Here is a 24,500-nt window from a genome sequence, read left to right on the forward strand (position 1 = left end):
TAAAGTGTCTCAAGCATGGAAGAAAAAATATCCAATGTATTCACCCCTACTATGAAACTAACTTAGGACCTTTACATGAAGCTATAACCAAAATTCAACCTAAGAACAGAGGGAAGGGGGAAAGCGTGGGGAGGGAGGCGGGAGGTGGGTAAAGGGAGGGGGATTGAAAGGATCACACATGTGGTGCATCTTACAAAGGTACATGTGAGCCTTGGCAAATGTGGAATGTAAATGTCTTGACAAAGTAACTAGGATGATGCCAGGAGGCCTATGTCAACTAATGAGATGAAAATGTGTCAAATATTCTATGAAACTAGTGTATGATGCCCCATGATCATATTGATGTACACAGCTATGATTTAATAAAAAAAAAAAAGAAAAAAAAATAAATCATAGCTGTGTACATTAATGCAATCATGGGGTACAATGTGCTGGTTTTATATACAATTTGAAATATTTTCATCAAACTGGTTACCATAGCCTTCATGGCATTTTCTTAGTTATTGTGTTAAGTCATTTATATTCAACACCTAGTAAATTCCATATGTACCCTTGTAAGATGCACCGTAGGTGTGGTCCCACCAATTACTCTTTATCCACCCATCTTCCCCCTTCCCCTCCCTTTCCTCTTTCTTTACCCCTTCTTCTTGGACTATAATTGTGTTATAGCTTTCATGAGAAAGTTATACATTGGTTTCATAGTAAGACTGAGTATATTGGATACTTTTTCTTCCATTCTTGAGATACTTTGCTAAGTAGACTATGTTCCAGCTCTATCCATGTACTGTTAAGCATTTTAGAAATGCTATCTCATTTAAGTATTTTCCTAACTTTACCAAAGATAAAATTAAAGGGAAGCATAGATCACTAACCATTAAGAAGAACTCAACATTTTAAGTTAAGAGAGTAGTTAACTAAAATTCCCTTAGCGCTAAGCATTAATGTTTTTCTTTTAAAAAACTAAAGGATTTCTTTTCATTGCTTTTGTGGCTGTCAGAAAATACAATACAAGCTATGAAAGGAGAGTTGGATGTAGTTACAAAAGTTAGCAGATATTCTCAAACTAAAAGAGTCTTCCTTTTCCTCATCTGTCATTTAAATTTTTCCCATGGAAAAAGAATCTATACCTAAGGATGAGAAGAAAGCCTCAAAACACACTGGCAATAGATAAAGCCTTAGGAGGACAAATAAGAAAGACCTTTCAAATGTCATCTTGGTTCCCTTCACTGAATCTCTTTAGCCCACAAACTCATGGGGAAGGATCATTTAGAAAGTTTCAACATTTTTTGAATCCTCTCTTCCATGTAGTGCCAGGGAGGTTGTTCACACCCTTCTATCTTAAATTAAGAACATATGTCTTATCAGTTTATATCAGAACTGAGATACTCATAGGGTCCAAGGGAGCCCCAACAGTCCTTCTCATGTGATATCTCCTTTGTTTTTATTACTAAGAACTGCCTTAGCTATATGGGGTTTCTTTGGGTTCCACACAAAATGAGGAATTATTTTTTCCAAGTCTTGAAAGTATGATGCTGGTATTTTAATATGGATGGCATTGAAATTGAAGATTGCTTTGGGAAGTATAGACATTTAAATAATGTTGATTCTTCCCAGCCATGACCACGGTATGTTCTTCCATTTGTTAATATCTTCTGCTATTTTTTCCTTAGGGTTTCATAGTTTTCTTTATAGAGGTCCTTCACCTCTTTTGTGTGGTATATTCATAGGCGTTTCATTTTGTTTGAAGCTACAGAGAAAGCAATTGTCTTTTTTTTTGAAACAGAGTCTCCTTTTATCACCCTTGGTAGAGTGCTGTGGCACCACAGCTCACAGCAACCTCCAACTCCTGGGCCTAGGCAATTATCCTGCCTCAGCCTCCCAAGGAGAAAGAATTGTGTCCTTGATTGCCTTCTCATCTTGGTTGTTATTGGCATATACAAAGTCCACCAATTTGTGCATATTGATTTTATATCCTGAGCCATTACTGTATTTTTTGATCGCTTCCAGGAGTCTTGTGGTTGAGTCTTTGGAGTTCTCTAAGTGTAAGATCATATCATCCACAAAGTGGGAGTGTTTCACTTCCTCTGCTCCCATTTAGATACCCTTTATTTCTTTCTCTTGCCTGATTGTATTGGGTAGAATTTCCAGCACCACGTTGAATAGTAATGGTGATAGAGGATAACCTTGTCTTGTTCCAGTTCTGAGGAGAAAGGTTTCAGTTTTACTCCATTCAGTATAATATTAGCTGTTGGTTTCTCATTGATGGCTTTGATCAGTTTATGAAATGTGCCACCAATGCTTATATTCTTCAGCATTGTAGTCAGGAAAGGATGTTGAATTTTATCAAATGCTCTTTCTGCATCTATTGAGAGGATTGTATAGTCTCTGTTTCTTCTTCTGTTGATATGGTGAATTACATGTATGGATTTGTGTATGTTAAACTGGCCTTGCAATCTCTGGGATGAAGCTTACTTGATTGTGTTGTATGACTTTTCTAATGATAAGCTGTAATCTATTGGCTAGGATTTTATTGAAAATTTTAGCGTCTATATTCATTAGTAAAATTGGTCTGTAGTTCTCCTCTTTAGTTGGATCTTTTTTTGTTTTGGTATCAGGGTGATGTTTACTTGGTGGAATGTGTTGGGGAAGATTCCTTCCTCCTTAATTTTTTGGAATAATTTCTGAAATATGGGTGTAAACTTTTCTTTGAAGGTTTGATAGAATTCTGGTGTGAAGTCATCTGGACTAGGGCATTTTTTTGTTGGGAGATTTTTTTATTGTTTCTTTGACCTCAGTGCTTGAAATTGGTCTGTTCAGAAAGTCTATTTCATCTTGATTAAGTCTAGGGAGAGAGTCCAACTATTTATCCATTTCCTCTACATTGTCAAATTTCTGGGTATGGACTTTCTTGTAGTGTTCAGAGGTACTCTCTTGTATGTCTGTGGCATCTGTTGTTATTTCCCCTTCATTATTATTTCCAATTCCTAATTGAGGTTACTAGAGATTTCACTTTTCTGTTTCTAGTTAGTCTGGCCAAGGGTGTATCTACTTTATTTAGTTTTTCAAAAAACCAATTTTTTTCACCAATTTTCTGAATGATTTTTTAATTTAATTAATTTCTGATTTAATTTTGAGTATTTCTTTTTTTCTGATTAGTGTAAGGTTAGATTTTTCTTCTTTTCTCAATTTCCTAAGATGGTTTGTGAGTGTGCTGATGCTCTCATTTTGCGTTTTTTGAAGGTTGGCATCTAGCGCAATAAATTTCCCTTTCCTGCTTTTCCTGTATCCCAGAGGTTTTGGTAGCTTGTGTTTTCACTGTTATGTATGATAAAATTAACAAATTCCTCTTTTATCTCTTCCTGATCCCACTATCTTTCAGCATAATTTTGTTTAGTTTCCAAGACTTTGTGCAGGGATGAACATTTTTGTTAGATTTGAGCTTTGCCATTATAGCCTTGTGGTCTGAGAAGAGACATTGTATAATTTCTATTCCTTTAATTTCCCTAAGGGTTCATTTTTATCCTAGGATGTGATCTATTTTGTAGTATGTGCCATGAGGTGATGAGTAAAAAGTATATTCTTTTGCTTTGGGATGGTGTGTTCTGTATGTGTTCATTAATCCCATTTGGTCTAGGGTCACGTTTGAGTCCTTTGTATCCTTGCTTAGTTTCTGTTTAGAGGGTCTGTCCAATTCTGTTGGAGGGGTGGTGAAGTCCCTGAATATTAAGGAGTTATGGGAAAGCATATCACTCAGAACCCTCAAGGTCTATTTCATAAATCTGGGAGCATTTAAGTTAGGTGCATAAATGTCCAAAATTGAGATGTCTTCTTGTACTTTCCCTTTGACGAGTATGAACTGTCCATCTTTTTCTTCCTTAACTAAAGTTGCTTTGAGTCCACTTGTATTTGAGAATAAGATTGCAACCCCTCCTTTACTTTCATTTCCATTTGCTTGAAACACTGTTTTCTATCCCTTAAACCTGAGTCTTGATTTGTCTTTCAAGGTTAGGTGTGTCTCCTGGAGACAGCATATGGATGGCTCCTGTTTTATATCTAATCAGCCAGCCTGTACCTCTTCAGTGGGGAATTCAATCCATTGACATTTATAGAGAGTATCAATAAGTGTGGTAGAATTCTATTCATCTTATTATGAGATAGTTTGTTGTGTAGTTTTATCCTTTGTGCCACTGTGCAAGCTAAGCTCTGGCCTTTGGCTTCTAGGTGTTTACTTTGGTGGTGGTCCATTGTAGTGGTCAGTACTGAGAATAGGTCTAAGTATTTCCTGTAGAGCTGGTCTTGTTTGACTAATTTCCTCAGTGCTTGTGTATCTGCAAGAGATTTTATTAATCCATCAATTTTGAAGTTAAGTTTGGCAGGATATAGGATTCTGGGCTGAAAATTGTTTTATATAGAGATGTTGAAATTGGATGACCATGCCCTTCTGGCTTGGAAAGTTTCAGTGGAAAAGTTTACTGTCATCCTAATGGCTCTGCCCTTATAGGTCAATTGGTGCTTATTCCTAGCTGCTTGTAGAATTTTCTTCTTCATCTTGACTTTGGACAGGTTCATTACAATGTGTCTTGGAGAGGCTCTATTAGCATTGTGATGACCCAGGTTTTGATATCCATCTGAAAAGGAGTGTATCAGGATCTTTAGTAAAACTTGAAAATTTTTCATTTATGATAGTCTCCAGTAGGGCTTCCATAACTTTGGGACAGTTCTCTTCCCCTCCAGGGATTCCTATTTTCTGTATGTTTGAACTCTTCATGGCATCTTCTAGTTCTCTAAGCACCTTCTCTTGTTTCTCTCTCTTCTTTTTAGACTCTGTTACTACCTGTATTAACTCAAAGACTTTATCCTCTAACTCTGATGTTCTTTCTTCTCCATGGTCTAATCTATTTTTGATACTTTCTACTGCATCTTTACATTCCCCAATTGTCTTCTTCATTTATTTAACTTCATCCATGTCTTTTCTATATTCTACATATCTCTCATCTGACTCTTGGTTTTGTCTATCTATTTTCTTATCCATTCCCTTTGTTGTCTTAACTATCCATATTTTAAATTCCCTTTCTGTCATATCCATTAATTCTTTATAGGCTGAGTCTTCTGTAAAAGGTGCCTCATGGTCTCTTGGAGGTTGCTCTATTTTAGTTTTTCATGATGACTGAATTGTTCTGTTGGTTCCTCCTCATGTGTGCTTTCTTCTTGTTCACCTCTTTGTGCACCTTTTCCTTCTCTGCTCCTCTGCTTCAAATTACCTTGTCTCAGAGTTTATGTGATGAAGATTCCTGTTGGTGTGAGGCTAAAATGGGGAGAAAGGTAAGCAGCAGGCAGGGAGAAACAGGGGGAAAAGAAAGAAAGAGTAAAAAGGAGGAAAGAAGAAAATAAAAAGAAGAAAAGAAAAAAGAGAAGGAGGAATAACAGAAGAAGAAAGAGGAAAGAAACTTGGAGAACAGAAAAGAGGGAGTTCAGGAAGAAAGGCTAAACTTAACGGAAGAACTGGTATTGATCAGGACAGTGCTAAGGCCATGCTTGGAACTTAAGGGTTTTGAGGGGACTCTACTGAGAGGGTTCCTCAAAATCAGGCAATCTTTCTCAAAATCTCTTTTCCACTGAAACTTTCCAAGCCAGAAGGGCATGGTCATCCAATTTCAACATCTCTAAATAAAACAATTTTCAGCCCAGAATCCTATATCCTGCCAAACTTAACTTCAAAATCGATGGATTAATAAAATCTTTTGCAGATACACACAAAATCTAGCCTGAGCAGAGCCAGACTCTTCCTCTGCCAAAACTAGGAAGGGAAGAAACACAGCAAAAACAAAAAACACAAAGGGAAAATTAAGTAAGAATGAAAAAAAAAATAGAAAAATTCTGCAGCATGGTCTTGCCAATACTGTCTTCCTAGGGCCAGAAGTAGAAAGGTCTCCTAGACTCCTTGAGCCTGATCACTGCTGTGGCCTACATGCCAGGCCATAGTTGTGTACCTCCCAGCTTTCAGAAAAAAAAAAAAGAAAAAAGAAAAAAAATATTAAGATAAGAGTGTTGCAGAGGCAATTGTTGTGAGAGCAATGAGGAAGGTAGAAGAATCTCTGTCCAAATAGAGAATGTATGGAAGTGAGAGGGAATAAATAAGGCTAAAATACTGTAACCAAAAAAGACAGGTGTTCTTGCTCTTGATGAAAATAAAAATAGAGGGTAGGAAAAGAATCAACATATGAATAAGCAAGAAACAGGACACTTTCAACATAAAATGTTAAAAAGCTCTAAATAACGAAAAATAAGCAACCTCAGTAACAAACAAAAGAACAAAAAAGAGAGAGAAAATACTAACAAGAAGAAAAAGGAAAAAAGAAACAAAATAAAAAAGTAATTATATACATACATATATACATAAAAGTATATATATTTATACACATATATATATGGTGGGGGTGCCGACTTTAGTAGAACTATGTTTGTGTTGCAATATATTGCTGGGACATCAGGTGGCACTATAGTTTTATGGGATGGACAACACAGGTGATAACCTCTCTAGAATGGAGGCATAGACCAGGTCCCCAACTTAATTGTCCATGGTGATCACTCAGTTATTTCCTCAGGTTCTGCTGGGTTGGAAACTCAGATCTCTAAGGAATCCTTTTGAGGTAGGTCTCACCCTGCCCCACACAACAGTTTTCATGGTGTGCTGGAGCCCCTGAACCTGTCACAACTAGAGGACTGATTCTAGCAGGTGGAAGTAAAATGGCTATGTTCCTGTAGAAGACCCAACCTCATGACCTTCTCACAGTCTTGCCTTAATGGCCAACCCCTTGCAGCCAGGACCTTCCCAGAATGGCTGTCTCAACTGCTGACAAACTGGTGGCAAGTCAACTCCAGCCAGACCTCAAATCTGGCTGGTATATACTGCATTTTCCCACTTTTCCAGATAATCCACTCAACACATTTCCGCTGAGAACTGAAAGCTGCAAAAAGGCTGTCTCCTGGCCTGATCTCTGTCTCTCCCAGAGCAGCCATCACCCAGTCCCTCTGCTGGTAGTCCAAGCAAGACTTGCCAGTGTGTCAGATCTCCGTCCTGCTGCTCCAGTTTATGTACAGCAACCAGCACCCCACGGCCTCACAGCTCCAGGGAAAATATCCTGTCCAAATGTCACCTGACTAACTCATTCCAGGAGAGCTTGGCTTGATGGTCTTCCTGATTTGCCATCTTGCTCCACCCCTCCAATGAATGATTTTTAAAAGTCAAAAGGTTGGCTCAGTGCCTGTAGCTCAAGCGGCTAGGGCGCCAGCCACATACACCACAGCTGGTGGGTTCAAATCCAGCCTGGGTCTACCAAACAACAATGACAACTACAACCAAAAATTAGCTGGGCATTGTGGTAGGCACCTGTAGTTCCAGCTACTTGGGAGGCTGAGGCAAGAGAATTACTTAAGCCCAAGAGTTTGATGTTGCTGTGAGCTGTGACACCTTGACATTCTACCTAAGGCAACAGCTTGAGACTCTGTCTAAAAAAAAAAAAAAATCAAAAGGGTTTGGACAGTTTGGTTGCTGAGATCTGCCTCTTAATATATACTAGCAGGAAGCCTGAATGAATATGTAGCTGCTGTGAAATCTTGCTTGGCTGTCCTGTAGGGTCACATAATTGGTATACATAAGAGACTCTGGGGCCATTTGTTGTACCTAAGGACAAATTAGTAAGAGTTGATAACCTTGTCTCAAATCCCTGACTTGACAAACTGGTGGCAAGTCCACTCCAGCCAGACCTCAAATCTGGCTGGTATATACTGTCTGTGTTTTCCCACTTTTCCAGATAATCCAGTCAACACATTTCTTGGTTGTAAAGAAGGCATGCCTGGTGTCCCTGGTAATACCCTGCCAAGAGCCCTAATTGGTCTATGCTCTAACCTTACCTTCTGTCCTAACCTCCAGGGTTTTTCTTACTGTCAGGAAATGGCAGTGGTGAGGGTTCCTCTCCTAGGGTTCCTGAGCTTACATGGTTTAAATTGGGAGGGGGGATGCTGGAGCCTCTGGCAACAGCTTGATTCAGGTGAGTGGGTGATGCTCACCAACTCCTCTCTATGAGTTCAATAACTGTCACCCTGCCCTAGGGGCCTTATGGCCGCCAAAGCAGTCATAGTTCAGTCCTTCCCTAGCTCACTTCTACCCAATTTAGTCCTTTATTTAGTTGTTTCCATGTCTCTCTTCACCTAACATGCCTAGTTCTGGTATCACCCTTGTTTGGCCCCTTCAGGGAATTGGAGGCCTCTCTGCACTTGCTTGGAGCACATACTCCCTGTCTGAGTGCACCCACAACCACCCCCCAGAATATTTCTTCTCTGAGAGCAATGGGGGCAAGCAACTAGATTAGTCTTGTGAGAATGGCTTTGTTCAAGAGAGGCTTGCATAAAAGGGCCTCTGTATGTAGTAGCTGATGTTAGAGTCTGCTGAGCCCCAAGAGACTCAGGTACTCAGGTCCTAAATAAACTTAATACCCCAAAAGGGAGGTAGGAACCAAACAAATCAAAGGCTTTGAGGGCAGAGATTGCATGCAGATTGGAGATGTTAATGCAAATGGAGACCTGTCCAACGATCCTGCTAATGCTAATGCATTGCTGGAAAGATGAGAAGCATAATATCAGGGAAAGCATAGAATCCTGGCATCAATAGAGGTGGACAGGCTATTAGAGGAATGGGAACTTTGAATATTTTTCTGGAGATAAAATAAATTTAATGGTGCAGGGTATGTTTATTCTGCTGTTATGCAGGAGTGTGAATAGGTGGGTGAGTCCCTGGAAGAATGAGGAATACATTTGTTTGATTTATTTAAAGAGTTCAAGTAGGTTTATGAGAAGAGGAGATTTTAAGAATGGGGAGAGATATTTAAAATCATGGATAATCACTTTCACTTTTGGAGATAGAAGCTGTCAGAGAACTTAAGGACCTACTTAACAGTTCTGTGCAAGATGGCAGTAGACAACTCTTCACAGAAAGAGTTCTTTCCAGAACCATTAGTTAGTAAAATGTAGATGGTTAGAAGAATAATGAAGGGCCAATTAAAAAAAACATGCTCTGTTGGAAAAATGGCAGATTTTCATATTGAAATAGAAAAGGAAAAAGTTGAAGAGTGCTAGACATTGTAGATATTGTGTGCTAACTGCTTCATAGATATCTCTTTTTGTCCCTTAACCATGTAATGCTTTCCTCGTCACTTCGTCAACTATGGTGATGGTTTCTAAACATTTCTTTTCTTTTTTTTTTTGAGGCAGAGTCTCAGGTTGTCACCCTGAGTAGAGTGCCATGGCATCACTTCCCACAGCAACCTCAAACTTTTGGGCTCAAGCAATCCTCTTGCCTCAGCCTCCCAAGTAGCTGGGACTACAGGCGCCTGCCACAATGCCCAGCTTTTTTTTTTTTTTTTTTTGCTTATAGTTGTTATTGCTGTTTGGTGGGCCTAGGCTGGATTAGAGCCCTCCAGCTCTGTTGTATGTGGCTGGTGAGTTAGCCAGTTGAGCAACAGGTGCTGAGCTGGTTTCTACACATTTTGATTGCACACTCTATCCGTAAGACATTTTCGATCATGAATCTCTCCAAACATTGTGTATTTATAATGCATGACTTCAACTGGAAATATATATAAAAATACAAGAATAGAAATTTAATAGGATTACATTAAAAATAATTGTGTTGCATATAGAACACTCCCAACCTGAATTGAAGATCACATTATTTTTTAAGAAATTTATATGCCACTCTGAGGATCTCCAAACTGGGGGAACTCCATTTTTGTGGGATAATAGCCCTTTCTAAAACTAATCTCCTTTAAAAGATTTTTTTTCTTTACCTTCTGTTTGAATTTTAAAGGCCCTCTTTTCCTGCCTTTCTGTTAATTAAAGGGATAATGATTTTGCCCATTTACAAAATCAATCATTCATTAACTTCTCTAGGTTAACTACCCTGTTTTCCCCAAAATAAGACCTCCTCTGAAAATAAGACCTACTTACAGGAAAGATAAGACATCCCGTGAAAATAAGACCTAGTGCATCTTTGGGAGCACACCTTAAAATAAGACACTGTCTTATTTTCGGGAAAACAGGGTATTATAAATACATTGCTTGGAACTCCTTACACCACTCATCATTACTTACCAGTTTGTTGTTTGGAACCACTATGTAAAGGGGAATTAGGCTGTATGATACCATATTTTTTAGTTGAGCCATATGCTTCAATACATAATATAAAAAGAAAATATAAAAAGAAAAAGAAAAAGAAAAATTACTTTCTTCCCTGAGCACTGTAAATAATTTCTTCGTTATCCTTAAGACATTTTCTGATCTTAATGAAGTACACATATTATACATACCTTCTCTTTCTTCTCACAAATGAAATCCTAATACACATACAGTTCTACACCTTTCTTTTTCACTTAATACTGTATAGGCAGTCCCCAGGTTATGACCAAAATAAGTTCCATAGGTTTGTTAACTTGAATTTGTATGTAAGTTGGAACAGGCACATTTATCTGTTACCTGTAATAGCCTTCATTTGTAAGTCTGAGTTGTACCTAGGTCAGATGTTTGTAACTCAGGGACTACCTGTACATTAGACATTTTCTATTTTCATAAACATAAAAGTTTTAAATGGCTACACAGTATTACATTGTAGAAATGTAAGAGATATATTTAGCTTGTCCCTTTTGTGAGATATTTAGATTGTTTTCAATGTTAGTGATAGGAATTGCACTAATTTTATACATAAAAGTGGGAAGAATTTATAACTTAACAGTATAGAGTCTCCAAATCTGTGCACGTGGTTTGTTTCTACATTTATTTAGATTTTTATTTGTTTCTTAATTTTTTAGTAGTTTTCAGCATGCAAATTCCACATGTCCTCCACTTTTTCCCCAGTACTATTGAAACTGATATTATAGTTTTCATATTGCTCATTGTTTGCAATAGGGTGGCCATAAAGATCATGTGAAATTTAAAGAGCTTGTTTAGAGATTTTGTTTTTTAAGAAAGTCTATGTGGACAATTTCTTGCTAATTGAGGCAGTTATATTTCATGTCTTTTATTTCTTTTCTTTCTGTCTTTTTTTTTTTTTTTTTTTCAAAAATATGGAACGCTTCACGAATTTGCGTGTCATCCTTGCGCAGGGGCCATGCTAATCTTCTCTGTATCGTTCCAATTTTAGTATATGTGCTGCCGAAGCGAGCACTCTGTCTTTTTTTTTTTTCATTTGCATTGGCTAGGACTTCCAGGGTGGTGTTGAATAGAAGTAGTGAGAGGTGACATCTTTTCTTTGTTCCAGATCTTATGGTGGAGCATTCAGCACCTCACCATTAAGTATGATGTTTGCAGAGGGAGCTCATCAAGATGGCGGCTGAGTAATAGCTACCCTGCAACTGGGCACAGTGAGTCTGGGGAGATAAGACTCCAGGCATCTCTGGCTGGTGGGATCTGCCTATAATCATCCCTTTGAGGATACAGGGAGTCACCAAGGGACTTCTGGACCCCAAGAGGAGGACAAAAACAGTGGAAAACTGGCAAGTGGTTGCATGTGTTTAATCGACCTAATCCTGCCAGCAGCCATAAGTACAAGTAGCAGTGAGACTGCAAACTGGAAAGGCCTTACCTGTGAACTGTTTTGGTGTTTTTGGACTTGGTACTCAGTTGAACTGCATTGGGGAGAGCTTGAGCAGGAGTGTGGAGAACTTTGGGCATTGTCTAGGGCCCCAGACTGAGCCACTGAGCCGGATGGGCTAATAGTGTTTGGATGTGGGCCGCAGGGAGCCATTGTGAGAGAACTGCCCCGGCAAGCTCCACCCTCAGGGTCACAGAGCAAGGATCAGACGAGAGCTAGTAACCTAGTGACTGAGCAGCCTAAAGGCAAGGACTGAGCTGCCTTACAGCCTTAAAACTCAGGGGCAGTGTGAGACTGGTTTTGGCACACTGGAGCCTCAGACTGTTGCCCTGTGTATAGTGTCATGGTGTCAAAGCTCATAGCAACCTCAAACTCCTGGGCTTGGCACCACCGGGACCTCCACAAGAGCTGCACTGCAACCCCTGACAAGTGACCCGCGCCCTCTGGGCCTCTGCATGCCCTGACCAGGAACTGCAGGAGCTGCAGAACCCTGCATCCTCCCTCCTGTAAGCTCCCTGCCTCCACACTGGCCAGCTTGTTAGACAGAAACTCTGGTAGCCGCGTGCCCTCCGGAATCCTCCCTCCTTCTGCACAGAGCCCTTCTCCTGGCCAGAGACTGCTAGAGCCTTGGGCTCACTGTGCCAAAGTCACTGAGTGCCAGGCACTCCCAGAACCATGCACACCACCTCCCACCCTGTTGCTGGATCCGGGTGTGTCACACTCCAGAGCTGCTTCCACAATAAGCACTCCCTGGCTGGAGCAGCCCCAGAGGAACTACACAGGGTCACTCCCTACAAAGATCCAGCAACAATAGAGTGATCCCACTGGGGTCTAATCTTGGAGAGACACTTCTCCAACTCTGATGATGGCCAGAGGCAACGGTGAAAAACAATCATGAGGCGAAATCAACAGAAAAACTCGGGCAATATGAATAATCAGAGTAGATCAAGTCCCCCAAGGATCAATGGGGCAGACACAGCACAAGACCCCATGCACAAACAAATAGCTGAGATGTCAGAAATTGAATACAGAATCTGGATAGCAAATAAGATCAAATTAGAATTCCAAGCAGCAACCCAAAAGATATCTCAAGAATTCAACGAATTCACAGAACAAATGACCAAAGATTTTGACACATTGAGACAAGAAGTTACAGCTCTCAAAGATCGGAGAAACACAGTAGAATCCCTCAGTAACAGAATGGAGCAAACAGAAGACAAGATTTCTGACATTGAAGACAAAGCTTTCAAATGCTCCCAAACTCTTAAAGAGGAAGAGAAATGGAGGGCAAAAACAGATCACTCTCTCAGAGAGCTCTGGGATAATTCGAAGAAAACCAATATTCGTCTTATAGGGATCCCCGAAAGCGATGGAGTGGCTTCACAAGGTACAGAGTCTCTTCTCCATGAGATTATGAAGGAGAACTTTCCAGACATGCTAAGAGATTCTGAAATTCAGATAGCAAACATTCTCAGAACTCCAGCACAACTCAACCCAAATAAGAAATCCCCAGACACAGCATAATCAATTTCACTAAAGTTAATATGAAGGAGAAAATTCTGAAAGCAGGCAGACGAAAAAACCCATCACCTACAAGGACAAGAATATTAGAATAACTGCAGATCTCTCTGCTGAAACCATTCAAGCTAGAAGAGGATGGTCATAAAATTTTAATCTCCTAAAACAAAATAACTTTCAACCCAGGATCCTGTACCCAGCTAAACTGAGCTTCATTTATGATGGAGAAATTAAATACTTCAATGATATTCACATGTTGAAGAAATTTGCCATAACTAAACCAGCTCTCCAGGATATTCTCAGACCTATCCTTTATAAAGACCAGTGTAATCCTCCACCACAAAAGTAAACCCACCCAGAAAATTTTGAACAAATTCCAACTTCCACAGTTGCAAAAGGATTAGGAATGTCCACTGGACTCTCTAAAGGCTTATCAATATTCTCAATTAATGTGAATGGTTTAAATTGTCCTCTAAAGAGGGACAGGTTGGCTAATTGGATACAAAAACTCAAGCCAGATATCTGCTGCATGCAAGAATCACATCTTACATTAAAAGACAAACATAGACTCAAGGTGAAGGGATGGTCATCTATACTCCAGACAAATGGAAAGCAGAAAAAAGCAAGTGTTGCAATCCTATTCGCAGATGCAATAGGCTTTAAACCAACCAAAATGAGGAAGAATAAAGATGGACACTTCATATTTGTTAAAGGTAATACTCAATATAATGAAATTTCAATTATTAATATTTATGCACCCAACCAGAATGCACCTCAATTTAAAAGAGAAACTCTAATAGACATGAGCAACTTGATTTCCTCCAGTTCTATAGTAGTTGGAGATTTTAACACCCCTTTAGCAGTGCTGGATAGATCCTCCAAAAAGAAGCTAAGCCAACAAATTTGAGATTTAATCTTAACCATTCAACATCTGGACTTAACAGACATCTACAGAACATTTAATCCCAACAAAACTGAATACACATTCATATCATCAGCCCTCAGAACATACTAAAAATTGACCAGATCCTGGGCCACAAATCTAACCTCAGAAAATTTTAAAAAATAGAAATTATTCCTTGCATCTTCTCAGATCATCATGGAATAAAAGTTGAACTTAATAACAACAGGAACCTGCATACCCATACAAAAACATGGAAGATGCCCAGATGGGGTTGGAGACAAGATGGATGACTGAAGCCAGCTTTCCACAGAGGCTCCCATCCAGAAGGAGAGTTAAAGGACAGAAATTCTAGTCCCTGCACTAGAATTTAGAGTTAAAGGACAGCCCATATCCTGGTGGATATGGGCTGCACCAAGAGAGAAGGTAGAAGAACGCACATCAATCCAGCTGAGGCAAGCTGCAACCCCAAGGATGCAAAAAAAGGTACAAAATCCATCACCAAGTGGACGGTGTCCCCTCCCCCATGAGAATGGCTCAGAGTGCCCCACTAACAAACTAGCAGAGTTCAAAGGTCCTCCCACTACACTCCACAGGAGACACCCTCTAAAAACTGGACCTACCTCCCCTACTAGGGTGCCATGGCATTCTCCTGCCAAGCATAAAACTGTATACAATGGTATATATTCTTTACCTGCAACTCTGAGTTCCCAGCACTCCCCTGCACTCTCACTCTGAGGTCTGGAGGCCTGTCCCCCAGGAGTCCAGATTCTTGGGTGATTTCTTGAGGGGTGTGGACAGTGCCTAAACTTCAGCTGGTCAGTGCTGATTCTGTGCCACGGGAGTGAGGAGAGGATGGTCGGCTGAGAGGGAAGCACACTGGAGCAGCAGTGCCCTGAGGCGCAGAGTAGCAGCTGCCTTTTGGCAACAGAAGAGCTCACTCCTGGATATTCTGAAGCCACACCCCCTGTCTCCCTGGGCAACCAGAGGAGGCTGGGCATCTGCTTAGGTGGCAACCACCACAGAACAAATCTGGGATGGAAAAGCAGGCCCCGTGAATAAAGGGTTTGCTGAGGCAGTACCGACCTGGGTGGAGTGCAGGGACTAGAAACGCACTCGCAGGCCCAGGAAGTTCCCAGGGTGGGGCTGACCCAGAAGACGGCTTTACTGAGCCTAAGACACACCCGGCCCTCAGGGCATAGTCAGCCTATAGACAAAGGAAGACAGGAGGCTACAACTGCCAGGTAACTGAATACAAACCTGCAGGAGCAAAGACAGGGCCTGAAGCGCAGGCTCTGGGAACTCAAAACAGCTTCTCTTCTGCAGGGGAATTTAGCAGGAACAGAAACAAATTCCCACAAAGCTGTTCTGTTCTGTTCTGTCAGTAACATCAATCAGGGGCGGGGCTGGAACTGAGTGAACACCCCCCAGCCTCCATCAAGTGCCCGAAGTTGTCAGGCTTCACCTTCTCCTGCTAGATAGAGGCAGAGTGCAGTGGCCTGGCTGAGCAGAAAAAGATTTCCTTGTGATTCAGATAGGTGCAAACCCCTGGAGTATCTGTTCACTACAGGCAACTGGGTCAGCCAACTGCGGTGCTATCAGTGACTGGGTATGACAGAGGTGCAAGGTGGGGAAGGAGGCATCAACCTTCCCAGACTAGGCTATTTGCTGGGTGGCTCCTCCTGACTCCACACATCACTGGAGCAAGCCATATGTAAGTAGAAACCAGACCCCTGTGATCCAGTTGCCAGAGACCTTTTAAATTCTCCCACCTGAGACAGGGGCTGACTGAGACAATTGATTTGGACCTTTTGAACTACACCAATCACCCTAGGACTATTCAGGTGGTGCCCTGGGTGTGTGGTTGTAGGAAGGTTTGATTTTCCTTTTCCAATTGTTGCGTGTGGGGGGCGGGGTGACTTAACTGCTGGTATTTCTCCACAGCTGAGACTTCAAGCCAGAGTACCTGTTTCACTAGGGTCAAACAGAAACCAGCTGAAAACAAGACAGAACAACTTAGCCCCCACAACCAAACAGGGCCCCAGTTTCTCCAGCCATAGCACTGTATGGGTCCTCAACAAAGCTCCAGAGGAAAAAATAAAATGGTGTAAAACAATCATGGTGTGGAATCAGCAGAAAAACTCTGGTAACATGAATAACCAGAATAGTTCAACCCCACCAAGTAAAGTTATGGCAGATGTAATTGAAGATCCCATTCATAAACAGCTGGCCAAGATGTCAGAAATTGAATTCAGAATTTGGATTGCAAAAAAGATTAATAAAATGGAGGAAAATTTGGAATTAGAAATTTGAGCAGCAATTCAAAAGTCGGAATTAGAAATTCGAGGAATAATTCAAAAGTTGTCTCAAGAATTTAACAAATTTAAAGACAAAACCACCAAAGATTTTGATGCACTGAAGCAAGAATTTGCAGCCCTCAAATATCTGAAAAATACAGTAGTATCCCTCAGTAACAGAGTGGAGCAAGCAGAAGAAAAGATTTCTGACATCGAAGACAAAGCATTTGAACGCTCCTAAACTCCCAAAGAGGAAGAGAAATGGAGAGCAAAAATGGATCATCCTCTCAGAAAGCTCTGGGATAATTCGAAGAAGGCTAAATCCGCATCATTGGAATTCCTGAAACTGATGAAGCGGCCATGCTAGGCACAGAGGCCCTTCAACATGAAATTATGAAAGAGAATTTTCCAGACATGACAAGAGATTCTGAAATTCAGATAGCAGACAGTTTCAGAACCCCAGCATGACTCAATCCCAATAAGACATCCCCCAGGCATATCATACTTAACTTCACTAAAGTTAATATGAAGGAGAAAATTCTAAAAGCACCAGATGAAAGAAATCCATTACCTACAAAGGAAATAATATCAGAATGACTGCAGATCTCTCTGCTGAAACTTTTCAAGCCAGAAGAGGGTGGTCATTGACTTTTAATCTCCTAAAGCAAAATAACGTTCAACCCCAGATCCTGTATTCAGCTAAACTGAGTTTCATTTATGATGGAGAAATTCAGTACTTTAATGACATTCATATGTTGAAGAAATTTGCCATAACCAAACTAGCTCTTCAGGATATCCTCAGACCTATCCTCCATAATGACCAAACAAATCCTCAACTACAAAAGTAAACTAACCCAGAAACTTTTGATCAAACTCCAACTTCCACAATGGTGAAAGAATTAAAAATGTCCACTGGACTTTCGAAAAACTTGATACCCAAAATTTTACCAGACTTATCAGTAGTCTCCATTAATGTGAACGGCTTAAACTGTCCTCGAAAGAGGCACAGGTTAGCTGACTGGATTCAAAAACTCAGGCCAGATATTTGCTGCATACAAGAGTCATATCTTACCTTAAAAGACAAATATAGACTCAGGGTGAAAGGATGGGCATCCATATTTCAGGCAAATGGTAATCAGAAACAAGCAGGTGTTGCAATTTTATTTGCAAATATAATAGGCTTTAAACCAACAAAAGTAAGGAAGGATAAGAATGGTCACTTCATATTTGTTAAGGTTAATACTCAATATGATGAGATTTCAATTATTAATATCTATGCACTCAACCAGAATGCACCTCAATTTATAAGAGAAACTCTAACAGACAAGAGCAACTTGATTTACTCCAGCTCCATAATAGTCGGAATTTTCAACACTCCTTTGGCAGTGTTGGATCAATCCTCCAATAAGAAGTTGAGCAAAGAACTTTTAGATTTAAACTTAATCATCCAACATTTGGATTTGGCAGACATCTACAGAACATTTCATCCCAACAAAACTGAATACACATACTTCTTATCAGCCCATGGAACATACTCCAAAATCGATCATATCCTAAGTCACAAGTCTAAACTTAGTAAATTTAAAGGAATAGAAATTATTCCTTGCATCTTCTCGGACCACCATGGAATAAAAGTTGAGCTCAGTAAGAACAGAAATCTGCATACTCATACAAAAATATGGAAGTTAAATAACCTTATGCTGAATGACAGCTGGGTCAGAGATGAGAATAAGAAGGAAATTGAAATTTTTGGAACAAAACAACAATGAAGACACAAATTATCAGAACCTCTGGGATACTGCAAAGGCAGTCTTAAGTGGGAAATTTATAGCACTGCAAGCCTTCCTCAAGGGAACGGAAAAAGATGAAGTTAACAACTTAATGGGACATCTAAAGCAACTGGAAAAGGAAGAACATTCCAACCCCAAACCCAGTAGAAGAAAAGAAATAACCAAAATTAGAACAGAATTAAATGAAATTGAAAACAAAAGAATTATACAACAGATCAATAAATCAAAAAGTTGGTTTTTTTAAAAGGTCAATTAAATAGATTAACCTCTGACTAACCTAACCAGGAAAAAAAGTGTAAAATCTCTAATCTCATCAATCAGAAATGACAAAGACGAAATAACAACAGACTGCTCAGAAATTCAAAAAATCTTAAATGAATATTGCAAGAAACTATATTCTCAGAAATATGAAAATCTGAAGGAAATTGACCAATACTTGGAAGCACATCACCTTCCAAGACTTAGCCAGAATCAAGTGGAAATGTTGAACATGCCCATATCAAGTTCGGAAATAGCACCAACCATAAAAAACCTCCCTAAAAAGAAAAGCCCGTGACCAGATGGCTTCATGTCAGAATTCTACCAAACCTTTAAAGAGGAATTAGTACCTATATTACTCAACCTGTTCCAAAAGATAGAAAAAGAAGGAAGACTACACAACACATTCCATGAAGCAAACATCACGCTCATACCCAAACCAGGAAAAGACCCAATAAGAACAGAAAATTATAGACTAATATCACTAATGAATAAAGATGCAAAAATATTCAACAAGATCCTAACAAACAGAATCAAGCAATACATCAAACAAATTATACATCATGACCAAGTTCGTTTCATCCCAGGGTCTAAAACGTGCTTCAATATCCATAAATCTATAAGTATAATTCAGCACATAAACAAATTAAAAACAAAGACCATATGATTCTCTCAATTGAAGCAGAAGAAGCTTTTCATAATATACAGCATCCCTTCATGATCAGAACACTTAAGAAAATTGGTATATAAGGGACATTTCCTAAACTGATAGAGGCCATCTACAGCAAACCCACAGCCAATATCGTATTGAATGCAGTTAAATTGAATTCATTTCCACTCAGATCAGGAACCAGACAAGGCTGCCCATTGTCTCCACTGCTCTTTAACATTGTAATGGAAGTTTTAGCCACTGCAATTAGGGAAGAAAAGGCTATCAAGTGTATCCATATAGGGTCAGAAGAGATCAAACTTTTGCTCTTCACAGAAGATATGCTAGTTTATCTGGAAAACACCAGGGATTCTACTACAAAACTCTTTGAAGTGATCAAGGAATACAGCAGTGTCTTGGGTTACAAAATCATCATTCATAAATTGGTAGCCTTTATATATACCAACAATAGTCAAGCTGAAAAAACAGTTAAGCACTCTATTACATTCACAGTAATGCCAAAGAAGATGAAATATTTGGGAGTTTATCTAACAAAGAATCTGAAAGATCTCTATAAAGAGAAATATGACTCTAAGAAAAAATTGCTGAAAATGTTAACAAATGAAAAAACACATCATGCTCATGGCTGGGAAGAATCAACATTGTTAAAATGTCCATACTACCCAAAGCAATATAAAATTTTAATGCAATCCCTATTAAAGCTGCACTGTTATACTTTAAAGACCTTGGAAAAACAATACTTCGTTTTATATGGAATCAGAAAAAACCTCGAATAGCCAAGACATTACTCAGAAATAAAAACAAAGCAGGAGGAATCACGCTACCAGACCTCAGACTATACTACAAATCGATAGTGATCAAAACAGCATGGTACTGGCACAGAAACAGAGAAGTAGATGTCTGGAACAGAATAGAGAACCAAGAGATCAATCCAGCTACTTACCATTATTTGATCTTTGACAAGCCAATTAAAAACATTCAGCGGGGAAAAGATTTCCTATTTAAGAAATGGTGCTGGGTGAACTGGCTGGCAACCTGCAGAAGACTGAAACTGGACCCAAATCTTTCATAATTAACTAAGATAGACTCTCACTGGATTAAAGATTAAAAATTAAGACACGAAAGTATAAAAATACTAGAACAGAGTGCAGGGAAAACTCTTGAAGAAATCGGTCTTGGCGAGTATTTTATGAGGATCCCCCAGGCAATTGAAGGAGCTTCAAAAATACACTACTGGAACCTGACCAAACTAAAAAGCTTCTGCACAGCCAAGAACACAGTAAGTAAAGCAAGCAAACAGCCCTCAGAATGGGAGAAGATATTTGCAGGTTATGTCTCCAACAGTGGTTTAATAACCAGAATCCACAGAGAACTCAAATGTATAAGCAAGAAAAGAACACATGATCTGATCTCAGGGTGGGCAAGGGACTTGAAGAGAAATTTCTCTGAAGAAGACAGGCTCTCAGCCGACAGACATATGAGAAAATGCTCATCATTTTTAATCATCAGAGAAATGCAAATCAAAACTACATTGAGATATCATCTAACTCCAGTAAGATTAGCCTATATCACAAAATCCCAAGACCAGAGATGTTGGCGTGGATGTGGAGAAAAGAGAACACTTCTACACTGCTGGTGGGACTGCAAATTATTACATTCCTTCTGGAAAGATATTTGGAGAACACTTAGAGATCTAAAAATAGATCTACCATTCAATCCTATAATTTCTCTACTATGCATATACCTAGAAGACCAAAAATCACATCATAACAAAGATATTTGTACCAGGATGTGTATTGCAGCCCAATTCATAATTGGTAAGTCTTGGAAAAAGCCCAAGTGCCCATCGATCCATGAATGAATTAATAAATTGTGGTATATGTACACCATGGAATATTATGCAGCCTTAAATAAAGGTGGAGGTTTTACCTCTTTCATGTTTACATGGAGGGAGCTGGAACATATCTATTTTATTGTTAGTAAAGGAAAGTATCTCAAGAATGGAAGAAAAAGTATCCAATGTACTCAGCCCTACTATGAAACTAATCTATGGCTTTCACATGAAAGCTATAACCCAGTTACAACCTAAGAATAGGGGGAAGGGGGAAAAGGAGGGGAGGGATGGGGGAGGTGGGCAGAGGGAGGGTGATTGTTGGGATTACACCTGCAGTGCATCTTACAAAGGTATATTGGAAACTTAGTAAATGTAGAATGTAAATGTCTTAACACAATAACTAAGAAAATGCCAGGAAGGCTATGTTAACCAGTGTGATGAAAATGTGTCAAATGGTCTATAAAACCAGTGTATGTTGCCCCATGGTCACATTAATGTACATAGCTATGATTTAATAAAAAAAATATAAAAAAATATTTTAAAAAATCCCAGTATCTTTGACGTGCAATAAAGTAAAATTCAAAAACAAAACAAAACAAAAAAACAAACATGGAAGCTAAACAACCTTATGCTGAAGGATAGATTGGTTATAGATGAGATTATGAAGGAAATCACCAAATTTTTGGAAAAAACAACAATGAAGACATGAATTATCAGAACCTCTGGGACACTGCAAAGCAGTCCTAAGAGGGAAATTTATAGCACTGCAAGCCTTCCTCAAGAAAACGGAAAGAGAGGAAGTTAATAACTTAATTGGACATCTCAAACAACTGGAGAAGGAAGAACATTCCAACCCCTTCCAAACCCAGCAGAAGAAAAGAAATAAGCAAAATTAGAGTAGACTTAAATGAAATTGAAAATAAAAGAATTGTACAACAGATCAATAAATCCAAAAGTTGGTTTTTTGAAAAGATCAATAAAATAGATAAAACTTTGGCCAACCTAACCAGGAAAAAAAGAGTAAAATCTCTAATTTCTTCGATCAGAAATGGTAACGATTAAATAACAAAAGACCCCTCAGAAATTCAAAAAATCCTTAACAAATACTACATGAAACTCTACTCTCAGAAATATGAAAATCTGAAAGAAATCAACCAATACCTGGAAGTACGCCACCTACCAAGACTTAGCCAGAATGAAGTGGAAATGTTAAACAGGCCTATATTAAGTTCTGAAATAGCATCAACTATACAAAATCTCCCTAAAAAGAAAAGCTCAGGACCATATGGCTTTACGTCAGAATTCTACCAAACCTTTAAAGAAGAACTAGTACCTATATTACTAAATCTCTTCCAAAATATAGAAACAGAAGGAGTATTACCCAACACATTCTACGAAGCAAACATCACCTTGGTCCCCAAACCAGGAAAAGACCCAACAAGAAAAGAAAATTATAGACCAATATCACTAATGAATATTGGTGCTAAAATACTCAATAAGATCCTAACAAACAGAATCCAACAACACATCAAAAAAATTATACACCACAACCAAGTGGGATTTATCCCAGGATATCAAGACTGGTTCAATATACGTAAATCTATAAATGTAATTCAGCACATAAACAAACTAAAAAATGAGGACCATATGATTCTTTCAATTGATGCAGAAAAAGCTTTTGATAATATCCAGCATCACTTCATGATCAGAACACTTAAGCAAATAGGTACAGAAATTACATTTCTTAAACTAATAGAGGCCATCTACAGCAAACCCACAGCCAATACCGTATTGAATGCAGTTAAATGGAAATCATTTCCACTTAGATCAGGAACCAGGCCAGGTTGCCCATTGTCTCATTGATCAAAAAAAAATGGAAGTTTCTTTTTTTTTTTGTAGAGACAGAGTCTCACTGTACCGCCCTGGGGTAGAGTGCCGTGGCATCACACAGCTCACAGCAATCTCTAACTCTTGGGCTTACGCGATTCTTTTGCCTCAGCCTCCCAAGCAGCTGGGACTACAGGTACCTGTCACAACACCCGGCTATTTTTTTGTTGCAGTTTGGCCGGGACTGGGTTTGAACCCACCACCCTCGGCATATGGGGCCGGCGCCCTACTCACTGAGCCACAGGCGCCGCCCCTGTAATGGAAGTTTTATCCATTGCAATTACAGAAGAAAAGTTGATCAAGGGTATCCACATAGGGTCAGAAGAGATCAAACTTTCACTCTTCTCAGATGACATGATCGTATATCTGGAAAACACTAGGGATTCTACTACAAAACTTTTAGAAGTGATCAAGGAATACAGCAATGTCTCAGGCCACAAAATCAACACCCATAAATCTGTAGCCTTTGTATATACCAACAATAGCCAAGCTGAAAAAACTGTCAAGGACTCTATTCCTTTCACAGTAGCGCCAAAGAAGACAAAATATTTGGGAGTTTATCTAACAAAGGACGTGAAAGATGTCTATAAAGAGAACTATGAAACTTGAAGAAAAGAAATAGCTGAAGATGTTAACAAATGGAAAAACATACCATGCTCATGGCTGGAAAGAATCAACATCGTTAAAATGTCTATACTACCCAAAGCAATATATAATTTTAATGCAATTCCTATTAAAGGTCCATTGTCATATTTTAAAGATCTTGAAAAAATAATTCTTTGTTTTATATGGAATGAGAAAAAACCTCAAATAGCCAAAACCTTACTCAGGCATAAAAACAAAGCAGGAGGAATCACGCTACCAGACCTCAGACTGTACTGTAAATCAATAGTGATCAAAACAGCATGGTACTGGCACAAAAACAGAAAAGTATGTCTGGAACAGAATAGAGAACCAAGAGATGAATCCAGCTACTTACCATTATTTGATCTTTGATAAGCCAATTAAAAACATTCTGTGGGGAAAAGATTCCCTATTTAACAAATGGTGCTGGGTGAACTGGCTGGTGATCTGTTAAAGACTGAAACTGGACCCACACCTTTCACCATTAACTAAGATAGACTCTCACTGGATAAAAGATTTAAACTTAAGACATGAAACTATAAAAATACTTGAAGAAAGTACAGGGAAAACTCTTGAAGGAATTGGCCTGGATGATTATTTTATGAGGAGGACTCCCCAGGCAATTGAAGCAGTATCAAAAATACATTACTGGGACCTGACCAAACTAAAAAGCTTCTGCACAGCCAAGAACATAGTAAGTAAAGCAAGCAGACAGCCCTCAGAATGGGAGAAAATATTTGCAGGTTATACCTCCGGTAAAGGTCTAATAACCAGAATCCACAGAGAACTCAAACGTATTAGCAAGAAAAGAGCACGTGATCCCATCTCAGGGTGGGCAAGGGACTTGAAGAGAAACTTCTCTAAAGAAGACAGACAGGTATAGAAGGGACATTTCTTAAACTAATAGAGGCCATCTACAGCAAACCCACAGCCAATATCGTATTAAATGGAGTTAAATTGAAATCATTGCCACTTAGACCAGGAACCAGGCAAGGTTTCCCACTGTCTCTTTAACAATGTCATGGAAGTTTTATCCATTGCAATTACGGAAGAAAAGGCGATCAAGGTTATTCACAT

At 39.2% G+C, this 24,500-nt stretch overlaps 1 non-coding gene across 1 annotated transcript; it reads right to left on the reverse strand.

Annotated features, from left to right (window-relative positions):
• Positions 1 to 11,111: 11,111 nt before the first annotated feature.
• On the reverse strand, positions 11,112 to 11,218 carry LOC128573269 (U6 spliceosomal RNA). Its single transcript, XR_008376412.1, has one exon. It is a non-coding gene; the product is annotated as a U6 spliceosomal RNA (small nuclear RNA).
• Between the last annotated feature and the right edge of the window lie 13,282 nt (positions 11,219 to 24,500).

This window comes from Nycticebus coucang, chromosome 20 (genome assembly GCF_027406575.1).
Source record: "Nycticebus coucang isolate mNycCou1 chromosome 20, mNycCou1.pri, whole genome shotgun sequence".
NCBI lineage: Eukaryota > Metazoa > Chordata > Mammalia > Primates > Lorisidae > Nycticebus > Nycticebus coucang.